This window comes from Saccopteryx leptura, chromosome 12 (genome assembly GCF_036850995.1).
Source record: "Saccopteryx leptura isolate mSacLep1 chromosome 12, mSacLep1_pri_phased_curated, whole genome shotgun sequence".
Taxonomy (NCBI): Eukaryota; Metazoa; Chordata; class Mammalia; order Chiroptera; family Emballonuridae; genus Saccopteryx; species Saccopteryx leptura.
Genome location: NC_089514.1, coordinates 10,983,385 through 10,996,184, shown reverse-complemented (window position 1 = coordinate 10,996,184; position 12,800 = coordinate 10,983,385).

The following is a 12,800-nucleotide window of genomic DNA, read 5'->3' as shown; positions in this document are numbered from 1 at the left end:
GTGGCTGGGGGTCTGCGGGGGCCATGCGCAGGGACTGGCTGCGGCGTGGCTGGGGGTCTTCGGAGACCCTCACATTCCAGAGCGAGGACGGAATGGGTGGGCATGGTGAGAACAGTCACCCATGAAGGGAAAATTGTACTATCGACGCCTCCTTCATTCCACTGATTGGTAGTTTCAGAAAGGAATATGAGGACGTGTAGAAATGCAGCGGGAGGCTGGTGAAGAGACCAGGGAGAGAGGTGTTAAAAGCAGAAGTTGAGGACCCTTTGCAATGGCTCCCAACACCAGGGCCGAGGGAGGGCGCCCAGAGGCAGGGCCCTGGCCTCCAGTAGCCTGTCCTGCGGCTGTCCACGTGAAAAACGGTGGCCGAGCCCTCCGGAGCCTCTGTCCCACACCGTCCCTGCTGTGCCCTGCGAGTGCTTGGGCTGGGACTCTGAGCGGTGCCCGCAGAGGTGGGCACGGGGCACGCGCTCCTCCCCGGCCCAGGAGGAAGCTGCAGAGGGAGGGCTGCAGACACTGGACGGCAGCCAGTCCCCAGCCTCTGTGTGTCCCCTGGGACTCGGGACACAAGCAGCACAGGGGCTGCCCCCACTCTGCAGGACTGGCCAAGAGGAGCCCCCTTCTCTGTTACGTGCGAGGCATTCAGGGGGCAAAACTGGCCTTTGGTGGTGGCAGCTCAAGAGGCTGCTGTGTGCTCCTGGGGGCTGTGCACCACGAGTGTGGCTGTCTGCCGGCCTTTGGGGACAGGCAGGGAGGAGCCGGAGGTAAGTGAGAGGGCAGGGAGCGCTTTGTCCGGGCTGTGCGGAGGCCTGGGAGGCCTGGAGAGCTTGCTGTGTAAACTCGAGTGGCCATTCACAGCAGGCGGCCGGCAGAACTGCTTCCTATATGTCCCTGCAATGTTTATGCATTTGTTTTCCTTGGCCGGGGCCAGGCTGCTCCAGCTGAGCGCCCCGCGGAGGAAGGGGGTTTCCTTGTGGCAGCCTTGTTTATCAGCCTGGAAGGAAAACCATCTTTTCAATGAAACTCGCTTAACCTCCTGACCAGGGTCCCATTGACAGGGCTGGAGGAATCGGAATATTCCCGCTACTGGAGACAACCCGTTCCAGCCAATGACAAAAACACTTTTCTAGAAGCCAAGACACACGCTGTTTGACCTCCTGTGCCTGCAGTTTTCTGGACTGGAAGATGAGCAGAGCCTGACACTGTCCCCCAGAATGTCCCCCAGACCCAGAAGCCAGAACGGCCCCGCCGTCCTGGGCCTGACCTGTGGGGATGAGACCCAGGCCGGTGTGTCCTTGCTCTCGGGAGCATCTGGAGTGCACAGTGCGCTAGGGGGTCTGTAGGTAAGCTTCAGAGATCCATATCCCCTCCTGCAGTGACGTTAACATCTCTGTGAACATGTACACGTGTAATTTTCTGGAGAGAGGGTCCGTAGCCTTCCTCATGACCTTGACCTTGGAATAAATGGCCCCCTCTTTTCCCTCAAAAGGTTAAGAGCCAGCTATGTCCTTGAGTTGAGTGGCCGTGCCTGGGCGGTGAGTGGCCTCTACAAGCCCGAGTCGGCCCTCCGCCTCTGGGCTCCGACCGCTGAACAAGCAGACCTCAGGAGGGCGTGGACAGGAAGCAGCTTTATCCTTTCTTATTATCACTTCCCGTCGGATTCTCTCTTTTTCTCCACTGTTTGTTTCTTGGTCTCTGGATGAAAGAGCAGGTTGATCCCGTTGCTTTGGAGGGACTGTGAGCCGTAAGACCAGTCTGAGGGGAGCACTTCATACTCTCATCGACGGAGAGCTCTTACGGGGGACCTCCCACCGCTGGGACCTCTCCTGGGCCAGGTGGTTCATCCTCTGGCTGCGGCTTCCGGCGAAGTTCACCTTCCTGCTTCCCCTTTCAACAAGATCCGAGTTTGCCTTCTGCAAGATCCACATTTGAACCATGCGAAGCCCCTCCACCTCTTCCCCTCCCCAATTCTGGAGGCCAGACCTTCCCCACGTGGGCTCCTCTGTCTGCTCAGCCACGCCCCCGGGGAGCAGCGACATCCCACTGTCCCCAGGCAGGAGTCATGGACCATCCCACACCGCGGGGTGCACGGGGCAAGCTCTCAGGCAGTCTTCTTGAACCCTCCCTCATTTGACTTTGGGGGAGGAGAGGCACCCATCCCGCTCCACGGCTGTGGGAGGAGAGGCACCCATCCCGCTCCACGGCTGGGGGAGGAGAGGCACCCATCCCGCTCCGCGGCTGGGGAGGGAGACCCAGCACGGTGACACCTCTCTCCAAGGCCTCACTAGCCACTGTCCTCTTCTGCTGCTTTCTTCACCTTGTCCCGTGGCCAGAGGACGGACGGACGGACGTCGGCAGAACCATTTGCACCACTCGGTAAGTTCTGTCCGGGGACGGTGCAGGTAAGAAGAGCGGTCTCCAGAACGGCGGGCCTTCCCCCGGAGGCAGAGCTGACCAGGGCTTGGAGGCGTGTCGGGGACTGGCGGAGGCGGGGCTGGGCCCAGACCCCACCTGACTGCTCCCGAGGGTGCCCGTGTCTGAGCCGGAAAGAAGTCAGGCCACGGAAGAGGGACGGCAGTGGCCCAGCCTCCTGGGGGGGTGGCCGGCCGAGGAGCAGGGCGGGTCTTTGTGCGGCTCCCACAGGCCTGGGCTCCGCTAAGCCAGCACGGGCAAGGCGGGCATTTTCCTGCGCTGGTTCAGGCCGGCGGCATCCGCACACCTGAGCTGAGGAGCGCGGAGCCCCGCCTTCCGGCCCCGCCAGGCCCACCGAGTCAGAAGCGGCATTTGAACAAAACCCTCGGTGATGAGATGGAAGTCTGGGGAGCGCTGCTCCAGGGCTGGCGAGGCCGCGGGTGACCGTGTGGCATCGTGGGCGCCGTTCCGTCACGAAGACGCACTGATGGGACGTGCAGGAGCCGCGTCGCATCGGAGCAGCCGCGGCGGGACCGGGGCGCCTGGGCTCAGTGCTGACCCCCTACTTCCTGTGCGGCCTGAGCCGCAGGCCCCCTGGGCCTCAGTTTCCTCGTCTGTAAACTGACCCCCCGACGGGGCTGGAGTGGGTACTTGGTGAGTCGGTCTGTTGGGGAGCGCGGGGAGCAGGCCTGGCCCTTCACCGTGAGAGTGCTCTCAGCATATCCGGGGGGGCTCCTCGGAGGTGGCGGCAGCTTGCCGGGCCGGCTCGGATGCGCCAGGTGTTGCAAGCGGGGGATTGGATGGAAGGTCTTTCCAGGTGAAAGGAACGGTAAAAGCCGAGAGACGGAACCTTTCCGTCTGCAGGCCTCATGGGGGTGACCCAAGAGTGGGTCCCCGAGGGGTTAGGAGGGGAGGCGGACAGTAGGCGAAGGCCGTGGCCGCTGGGCCGGCGGCTGGGATGTTTCCCCTGGACACGAGGACTGCCCAGAGCTCCGCTTCAGCCCTCTCTCCGTGGCAGGGGCCCGGGCACATTGAGGGGCTCCTGCGGAGCTCCCAGGGAATGGAGGTGAGCGAGAGGCGAAGGAGGCTGGAAGTGACAGGTGCTTTGGCTCTGGCTCCCCGAGGCCCGGTGGACAGTCCTCACTGTCCTGGATCCTGGAACCTGCGAGAGGCAACCAGGCTGCCGAGTGTGTTTGCAGGTATTTCCCTCCACCCACCAGGGTCCTCCCTACTCCCTCATCGTGCCCTAGTCCTCGTGGGGCTGTGGGAGCGGTAATTACCAGGCAAAAATGCCAGGCATTTGCGATAGGGAGATTGCTTAATGCAGGACAAGGGGTGGGCGGGCGAGCGGGCAGGCTGGCTGTCTGGGGGTCGGGCGGCACCCGGCCAGAGCTGGCATGTTCCTCCAGCGGCTGCTCTGCATGGGAGAGGGGGCAGGTCCCCGCCGGCTGGGCGCTCGGTGGCTGTGTAAACCTGAAGTCGGCTGTGCCCACCCCCCTTTATGCCATCTACGATCGTGTGCTTCATCCCACTGTCCTGCCCAGGTTTCCACGGAATACCTACCCTATGTCCTTGGAGAATCCCTGAAGGCCTTCCCTTTACAGATGGGGAAACTGAGGCCCAGAGAGCAATCCTTAATTAAGAGTCCTCCTGGGAAGTTTCTCCTTCACAGGGGTCTCTTGGAGACCAGACCACCAGATGGTCTTGGGGCTTAAGGGAATATACCTGATACCCGATGGGGGTGTGGGGTGGTGCCAGACCCCCTCTCGTTGCTCCATCTCTCCTCCAGCCCCACCCACCCTGCACTCAGCAGCTGCTCCCCCAGAGCCCCTTGGTGCCTGAAGGCTTTGCTAGTGCTTTGTTGTACCTGGTTCTTGCCCTTCAACTCTCCCTGTCCACTGGTCAAATTCTGCCCGTCCCTCAAGGCCTGTCTTCAAGGCCCCTCCTCTAGGACGCCCTCCTGGGTTACCAGCTGAAAGTGGGGGCCTCCCCTCTGAGTCCTCGCTCAGCTCCTCTCTTACAAACCAGGTCCAGTTAGTGGGTGTTGGTCACGCAGCTACAGGTACAGGTTTTGCTATTACTATGCATGGGCACATACACATACACACACATACACCATACAGACACATACATACACACACAGACACACAGACACCACACAGACACACATATACACAGACACACCACACAGACACACACGTACACACATACATACACCACACATACATATACCACACATACACTACACATACATATACCACACATACACCACACATGCATACACCACAGAGAAACAGACACACACATACACCACACATATACCACACAGACACATACACCACACATACATACACCACACACACATATAGCACACACACATACACACACAGATACACCACACATACACCACACAGACACACACGTACACACATTCATACACCACACATATACCACACATACATATACCACACATACATGACAGATACATATACCATACATACACCGCAGATACATACACCACACAGACACAGGCGCACACATACACACACATACACCACACAGATACACACACACACACACACACACACACACACACACGCACTTCTGTACCATGCGGTGTGCCCGTACCCCTGGGCCTGGGGCTCCTTGTCTTCCCATGGACCTGTCCGATCCTGGGGGATGAAGCCCAGGGCTCACCCCCCTCTGAAGAAGCCCCCCTAGCCTGCACCTGTGCCCCCCCCCGCCCCACCTCCAGCGTACAGCCCAGGCACTGGGTGTTGGGCTGGGGAGGCGGCAGCTCCCTGAAGTCTCTAAACCGTTGATTCCGGGTGTGGTCTTAAGATTAAACCTGGCGCCTTTCCTGTGCCCCTGATAAGGGCAATCCTGGGTTCTTATCTGACATTTTCTGTTTTAAAGCCTGTTGACATCTGGGAGGTTGGCAAAATCCCACTAGTTTTTGGAGTGAAACCCTGGGTGATAAGCACCCCCCTCCCTGTGCCCTGCTGGTCGCCCAGTGTGGGCACTCTCGGGGCAGCATCGCTGGGCCCTGCCCCCTCTGCCTCACCCCTCCCTATCCTAGGACAGAGACTCAACCTGGGGGAATGCTATTAATAATTATGACAGGACAATTGTGTGAACAGACTGTGCTGTATATGGGAACCTCAGTCTAAGGAAGGATTGTTCTTACTGATTGATCTCCTGACACCGTTCCCCAAACTCCTAGGCTCAGATCCTTCTTAGATGTTTATCGGGGGCATAGGGCTTGGGGGGCGGGGAACCTATATAGGCTGGAGCAATCAGGGAGGCTTCTCGGAGGAGGAGGAGGAGGATTGAAGCTGGATCCTGAAGGAGGGTTGGGGAGAAGGTGGGGCGGAGGCACCCCAGGCAGGGTGGCAGGGGCAGAGCTGCCAGGAGAAAGGGGTCTGGGAGGCCGTGGGTGGCGGGAAGGTTAAGGATATCGGGGCTGGATCCTGAAGGGCTTTGCATGTCAGGAGAAGGAGCGTGAGCTGCCTCCTGTGAGCACTGGGGAGCTACAGGGGGTTTCAAAGCAAGGCAGTGGTAGATCCAACTGTTGTAAAAAACTGATACCGTGAGAGTATGGAGCCTGGATCTGAGGGAAGATGCCAACTTCTGAGCTGGGGTCGTGGGGTGGGGAGCAGGTGGGAGACAGCTGGTACGGCCATGATTCCGTCTGGGGAGCAAGGTGGGGGCCACAAGCCTGGAGCCGAGGCCTCCCTCTCCTGCTTCCTGGCCAAGGCAGGTCTCAGCCTGAGCAGCCGTTCCCTCTGTCTGATGTTCCCTCTGTCTGTCGCCTCGTCGCCCCCGGCGGCTGCAGCCCTTCCGGGAACATCCTTTGCAAAACACCCCTACCTCCTGACGAAGGCTTCCCCTGCCCCTGCCTTGGCAAACCATGAAGGAGGGGGCCTCAATGCGAGGAAGTGCCCGGGCCTTTGTTCTGGCTCCAGCCACGGCCGGACCCATGGCCTATTGTTTTCGAAGATTTGGGGCCAGCTGGACGGGACCGGTGGGTTCCCTCGGGCCTGGCCTCCTCCAAGTGCACAGGGGAGACAGCCAGCCTGGCAGGGTGGTTCTCAGTCCCGTGGGGACCTTGGGGAAGACCTCTGTGCCTCCTCTGTGTGCTCAGAGCCTGGGACCCCCAGCTCTGGTCGTGTGGGGTGTCAGGGGGCATTATGGAGACTGCTCATCTTCTGAGGACCAGGGGCTGCTCAGGCAGGAAAGCGGACAGGGGCCTCGCAGGCTCTCCGGGACCTGTGGGTAGGAGGCCCACGTCTGTCTGTTGGATCTTCTCTCTTTGGTTTGGGGGATTCTTTTTTTTTTAAGATTTTATTTATTCATTATAGAGAGAGAGAGGGAGAGAGAAGGGGGGAGGAGCAGGAAGCATCAACTCCCATATGTGTTTTGAACCGGCAACCTCAGTGTTTCCAGGTTGACGCTTTATCCACTGCGCCACCACAGGTCAGGCGGTTTGGGGGATTCTTGCTGCATGGGGGGTACACTGTGGAGGGGCCTGGCAGCTTGGCAGAGGGATCCTGAACTCACACCCGGAGTTTGCTATCGGGGTTTAAATCTGAGCTCCAACTTCTCAGTTGTAGAACCTAAATTATAATAAGTTACAAAACAAACAAAATGAAACCCTCTGGGCATCAGTGGCCCTGCCTATAAAGCGGGAGTAACTATATCCTGTGAGGTTGGCGTGGGGAGGCAGGAGGCAGTGCGTGGAACAGGGGCTAGCGCCCGTCTGCACCCGGGGCATGGAGGTTGGCTGTTTTGCTGGGAGCTGACTGGGAGGGGACAGGGATTGTGGCAGACTTAACTCACTGAGAATCAGATTGTGAGCACGTGCGATGCTGAGTGGACCTCAGCCATGTCGTCCCCGTGACCCGTCCCCACCGTCCCCAGCCCACCCCCAGGGGCAGCCCCTCCTCCCCTCTCTGCAGCTCCCACGGGGCCCCAGAGCTGTCCCTGAGCCAGCCGGAGCCGCGCCTTCCTCTCTGGTTGTCCCCAACAGGTCCCCCCCACCCCGCCTCTACTCTGGGCTTCAGTCCCCTGTTTGTAAAATGAAGTGATTGGAAGAGGTGGCCTTATGCAACTAGGCCCACAGTCTCATCGGTGACCACCCCTAGGACGGTGACCCACAGCCCAGTGGCTGGCACTGCGCGAGGCACCTGATGGGCCAACCATCAACCTCCCACTTCCAAACGGGGAAATCGAGTCTCAGACAGTCCAGGCGCCTGCCCAGGGCCCGCGGGCTATGCGGTGCCAGATGCCAAGTTCTTCCCACTTGCTGCCTTGCCTCCTGGAAGCCCGCCGTCGGGGCGGACGAGAGGGTGGGGCTTCCTGGAACCCCTCCTCTCCTATCTCCCCTACTTCCTCCCTGGTCACCAGCCCGGGCCTGAGACTTCGGGGCTCTGGGAATATCTGTGAGTGTCCTGGTTTCTACCCCGGGAGCTATTGTGTGGGAGCCCAGCCTTTCCTTCTATTCAGACTTGTGCCCACGAGCAGCCCGGAGACAAGGATGGGTCGGAGCCCCTGTCTGGCCCTGCCCAGAAGGAAGCCCGGTCAGCCAAGGTGGGAGCAGCCGTCCGGCCCCTGCGGCTCCTGCACCCCCACTTGCTGTCGCCCCCAGGCCCCAGTGGCTTCGGCAATCACAGAAAATGCCAAGCGCTTTTTTTTTTCCTTCTTCCCCGCTAATGTAGACACACCTTGACTTTATTTGTCTAAGGATTTTCCATTTCCTTTTCTGGAAAGTCATCAGGGTCCTGAATGTCCCTTTCATCACAAAGGAGGCTGGGAAGAAGGGAGGGGGGTGTCCTGGGCACCTCGGGAAGGAGGGAGTGAGGAAGGCTGAGAACCCAGCACCCGTGTGACCCTGTGCTGTGCCCTCCCTGACCCCCCCCCCACTTCAGGCTGAGAGGACCACTCCAGTTGGCCTTCCATATGAATATACATTCACGACTAAAGACCCTTCTTTCTTTGTTGTTGTTGTATTTTTCTGAAGCTGGAAATGGGGAGAGACAGTCAGACAGACTCCCGCATGCGCCCGACCGGGATCCACCCGGCACGCCCACCAGGGGGCGATGCTTTGCCCCTCTGGGGCGTCGCTCCATTGCAACCAGAGCCACTCTAGCGCCTGGGGCAGAGGCCAAGGAGCCATCTCCAGTGCCCGGGCCATCTTTGCTCCAAAGGAGCCTTGGCTGCGGGAGGGGAAGAGAGAGACAGAGAGGAAGGGAGGGGGTGGAGAAGCAAATGGGCGCTTCTCCTATGTGCCCTGGCCGGGAATCGAACCCGGGTCCCCCGCACGCCAGGCCGATGCTCTACCGCTGAGCCAACCGGCCAGGGCTAAAGACCCTTCTGCTGGGATAGTGAGTTCCCGATGTCTTGTGGCGTGAGGCCGACCAAGTTTGTCCACTCTCGTGTCCGGTCTGTGGCTGTGCCCACAGTCACATTCAGTGGTCTGATTGTCCAAACTCCCCTTTGGGACTAGCTCCCACCCGAACTGGTCTGGGTGTGGAGCTCCCCAAGGGCAGAGCCTCTGCACCCCCAGCCTGGGGGCTCCCTGCAGCGGGTGGGGCCCTGGAGGGGAAGCGGAGATTCAGGCTGTGAAGATGGAGTCAGGTGGGGCATCGTGGGCAAGACGGCAAGTGCGCAGTGTGCCGCCCCGTCTCCACCAGCCCTGAGGGTCTGAGCCAGCGTGGAGAGGAGGACGGGGGGGGGGGAGCCTCCCCACTCCCACTGTGTCTGGAAGCCCACCCCATCCCATCTCTCCTTCTGCTTGGACTTTCCTCTCTCCAAACTGCCTTCCTTCCTTCACATAAACAAATCTGTTGGCATGTCCCTTCCTCCAGGAAGGCTTTCCTGATTACTGGAAAGAGGTGGGGCTTTTCCGCTGCCCACAAATCCACCTCACCCCTTCCTGAGGCTCGGGCCTGGGCCTCTGCTGCCGTCCCCTGAACCCCAGGGCTGCATGGTGGCTCACGGGTGCTTCAGGCTTCCCTCTGTTGTCAGGGGCACTTGCCTCAGCTACTCTCTGGGCCAGAGAGTGGTGGAAGAGTGATCTCTGATGGGCAGTGGCCACGGGGCCGGCCCAAGCTGGACACCGTAGGCACTGCGTACATAAACTGTGACTTTCCATTCAGGATGCACCCCCTGAGGTCCATGCACCCCCCCAGGCTTGGTCCTTCTCCTGGGAAGGTCTGCAGGGCCCCTAACACACAGCCTGCTTCTCACCTCCCCTGCGTTAGATCGATTCCTGGTACAGAATCAGGAGATCTTCTCCTGATAACAGGCTGCTGTCTCTGCAGTCATGGAGGAAGTCTGGGAAACACGTCTCTTCCTTCGTACACGGCATCCAGGCAGCTCGGATGGACGGTGACACTCAGTCTCGGTCTCTCTCTGGCATCATGAGAAGCCTCCTCCGTCTCTGGGCTTTTAGTTTCATTCCATTGGGATTGGGTGGGTTTTTCAAGTTTTTGTAGATCAGCTCCTTTGCCGCTCCAAGTCCTGAGCAGGGGAGGCGGAGGGGGTTCCTGCCTTGATCATGCAAGTAAGTCCTTCCTGGTCCACAGTGTGCCCGCCTGGCCGCCTCTCTGCTGGTGGGGAAGAGCTAGTGAAAACTGCTTCACTGTGCTTGACATTGGGGAAGCCACTTGAGCTCCTGGCCTCAGTTTACCTTTGTGCAATAGGGTCTGAATGACCTGAAAGCCCTCCTACCCTAATGTCCTAATGCCCTGGGCGCTCAGAGGTGCTCAAACCTGGTAGCAGGGGGCCCTATGCATGGACTTCCCAGGACTGGTGGGCATATCCGTAGAACAATAGCACAAAGAAGAGGTGTGTGTGCTGGGCCCAGGCTGCTGGCGCTGGGGGCTGGGCCCGGGGGCCCAGAGCGGGGGGCCATGTCATCGTTTTCTCATTAGGCAAGACAGCCGTCCGCCTGTGTGAGACGATCTTGCTGGTCCTGTGGGCTCCAGGAATGTTGGCTTTACATGAATAGGATCCCTAGACTGAGCCCCAGGGGGAGGGGTCCCCAGTAGATGGGGATAAGCGGGGGTCCGGCCCACCCTTCCTCCACCCTCCTAGACTCACCCCACCAGCTCCAGTGCAGCATCGCGACAACATCCTGGGGGACCGGGGTGAGAGGTGGCTCCCCAGGTGGCCCCGCCTGTCCCTGCTCCCTGGGCGCCCAGCACACCCTCCTGCCACGGGCTGGCGGGCTGGCGGGTGGCTCTTTCTGTTCACCTTTGAAAACGTTCCTGAGCTGCCTGCACGTCCACCCTTCCCCCACCTGGCTGTGGTCAGAGACCTGGCCTAGCCCCCATCCCTGTCCCCACCCAGGGTGGGGGTCCCATCAGAGATGAGGGGAGACCAGGACGCACACAGTAATAGAGGGAGTATTCCTAAGTGAGGAACCACGAAGCCACGCAGTTACTGAAATGCCCACCACTGCATACGTGTGCCCAATGACCCCTGCTCTTCCCGTTTGAATTCAGCTCCGTGATGAGGAGATGAGATGAGAGAGGCCCTGGGTTCTATGCCAGAGCGACCGCGCAGGGGCCCCGGTGCTCAGGGCACAACGCAGCAGAGGTTTAGGAGGTGCAGGGTTCGTGGCCACGGTGTGTGTCTGTGTGTGTGCATGCGAGAATGTACATCCACTTGCGTCTGTATGCATTCAGGCATGTACATATGGTTTGCATGTGTGTATTCACATGTATATGCATGCAGTGCTGTGCTGCACAGGCAATCAAGGCATGTGCACTGCATGTATATAATGTGTACATGGTCCACGCCCACATGTGTGTGTAAGCATGTGCCGTGTGTGTACATGCATTGTCAGGAGAGGAGGAAGGGACGAGCAGGCCTATATTGTGGTGCCCTGCCCAGGTGTGGCTTGCTGAGGGCAGGTCAGAGGGCCAGCGGACTCGTCATCAAGGAGGAGAAGTCTGGGGACACCACTGGGCGCAGGAATAGGCTTTGCTTGCTGAAGGGTCAGTGTGAGCACAGCAGCAGTGTGACCCCCAGCCCTGCCGTGCACCTCCATCAGGCAGCCACGGGGGTGGTCCTGGGGGGTCAGTGTGAGCACAGCTGCAGTGTGACCGCCCCAGCCCTGCCGTGCACCTCCATCAGGCACCACGGGGGTGGTCCTGGGGGTCAGTGTGAGCACGGCTGCAGTGTGACCCCCCCAGCCCTGCCGTGCACCTCCATCAGGCAGCCACGGGGGTGGTCCTGGGGGTCAGTGTGAGCACGGCTGCAGTGTGACCCCCCCAGCCCTGCCGTGCACCTCCATCAGGCAGCCACGGGGGTGGTCCTGGGGGGTCAGTGTGAGCACAGCTGCAGTGTGACCCCCAGCCCTGCCGTGCACCTCCATCAGGCAGCCACGGGGGTGGTCCTGGGGGGTCAGTGTGAGCACAGCTGCAGTGTGACCCCCAGCCCTGCCGTGCACCTCCATCAGGCAGCCACGGGGGTGGTCCTGGGGGGTCAGTGTGAGCACAGCTGCAGTATGTCACCAGCCCTGCCGTGCACCTCCATCAGGCAGCCACGGGGGTGGTCCTGGGGGGTCAGTGTGAGCACAGCTGCAGTGTGACCGCCCCAGCCCTGCCGTGCACCTCCATCAGGCAGCCACGGGGGTGGTCCTGGGGGGTCAGTGTGAGCACAGCTGCAGTGTGACACCCCCCCCAGCCCTGCCGTGCACCTCCATCAGGCAGCCACGGGGGTGGTCCTGGGGGGTCAGTGTGAGCACGGCTGCAGTGTGACCCCCCCCAGCCCTGCCGTGCACCTCCATCAGGCAGCCACGGGGGTGGTCCTGGGGGGTCAGTGTGAGCACAGCTGCAGTGTGACCCCCCCAGCCCTGCCGTGCACCTCCATCAGGCAGCCACGGGGGTGGTCCTGGGGGGTCAGTGTGAGCGCGGCTCCCACAGGTGTGGTGCTGGCTGTGTGTGGGGGTTCGGGGCCACATTTCCACTTCCATCTTGCTTTCGTGGCCTCTTCCTCATCAAAAAAATATTAATAACTAAACTGAAGACTTGGTTGGTAGAAACATGAACATATTAATTCTGGTGGTGAGCTGTGAGATCAGCAGCTAACACAGGGAGAGAGGGACATCCCCAAAGCTCCGCGACCCGCCGGCATCTGAGCAGTTCCGCTGGAGGGCCTGGGAGGGCGCGAGAGGCTGCCCCAGGTGGCACCTGCTCCCGCCGGAAGAGCCTGTGGAGCACGAGCTCCCAGCTTGTCCCAGCAGCGGGGCCCCGAGGAGGCAAGGACAGCCCAGCATGGCTGATGCGACCAAGGTGTGGCCTGATGGTCCCGCAGCCATGGGGGTTCTGAGGAGGAGCCGCAGCCATGGGGATGTGGTAAGAACATCGGAGACCCACAGC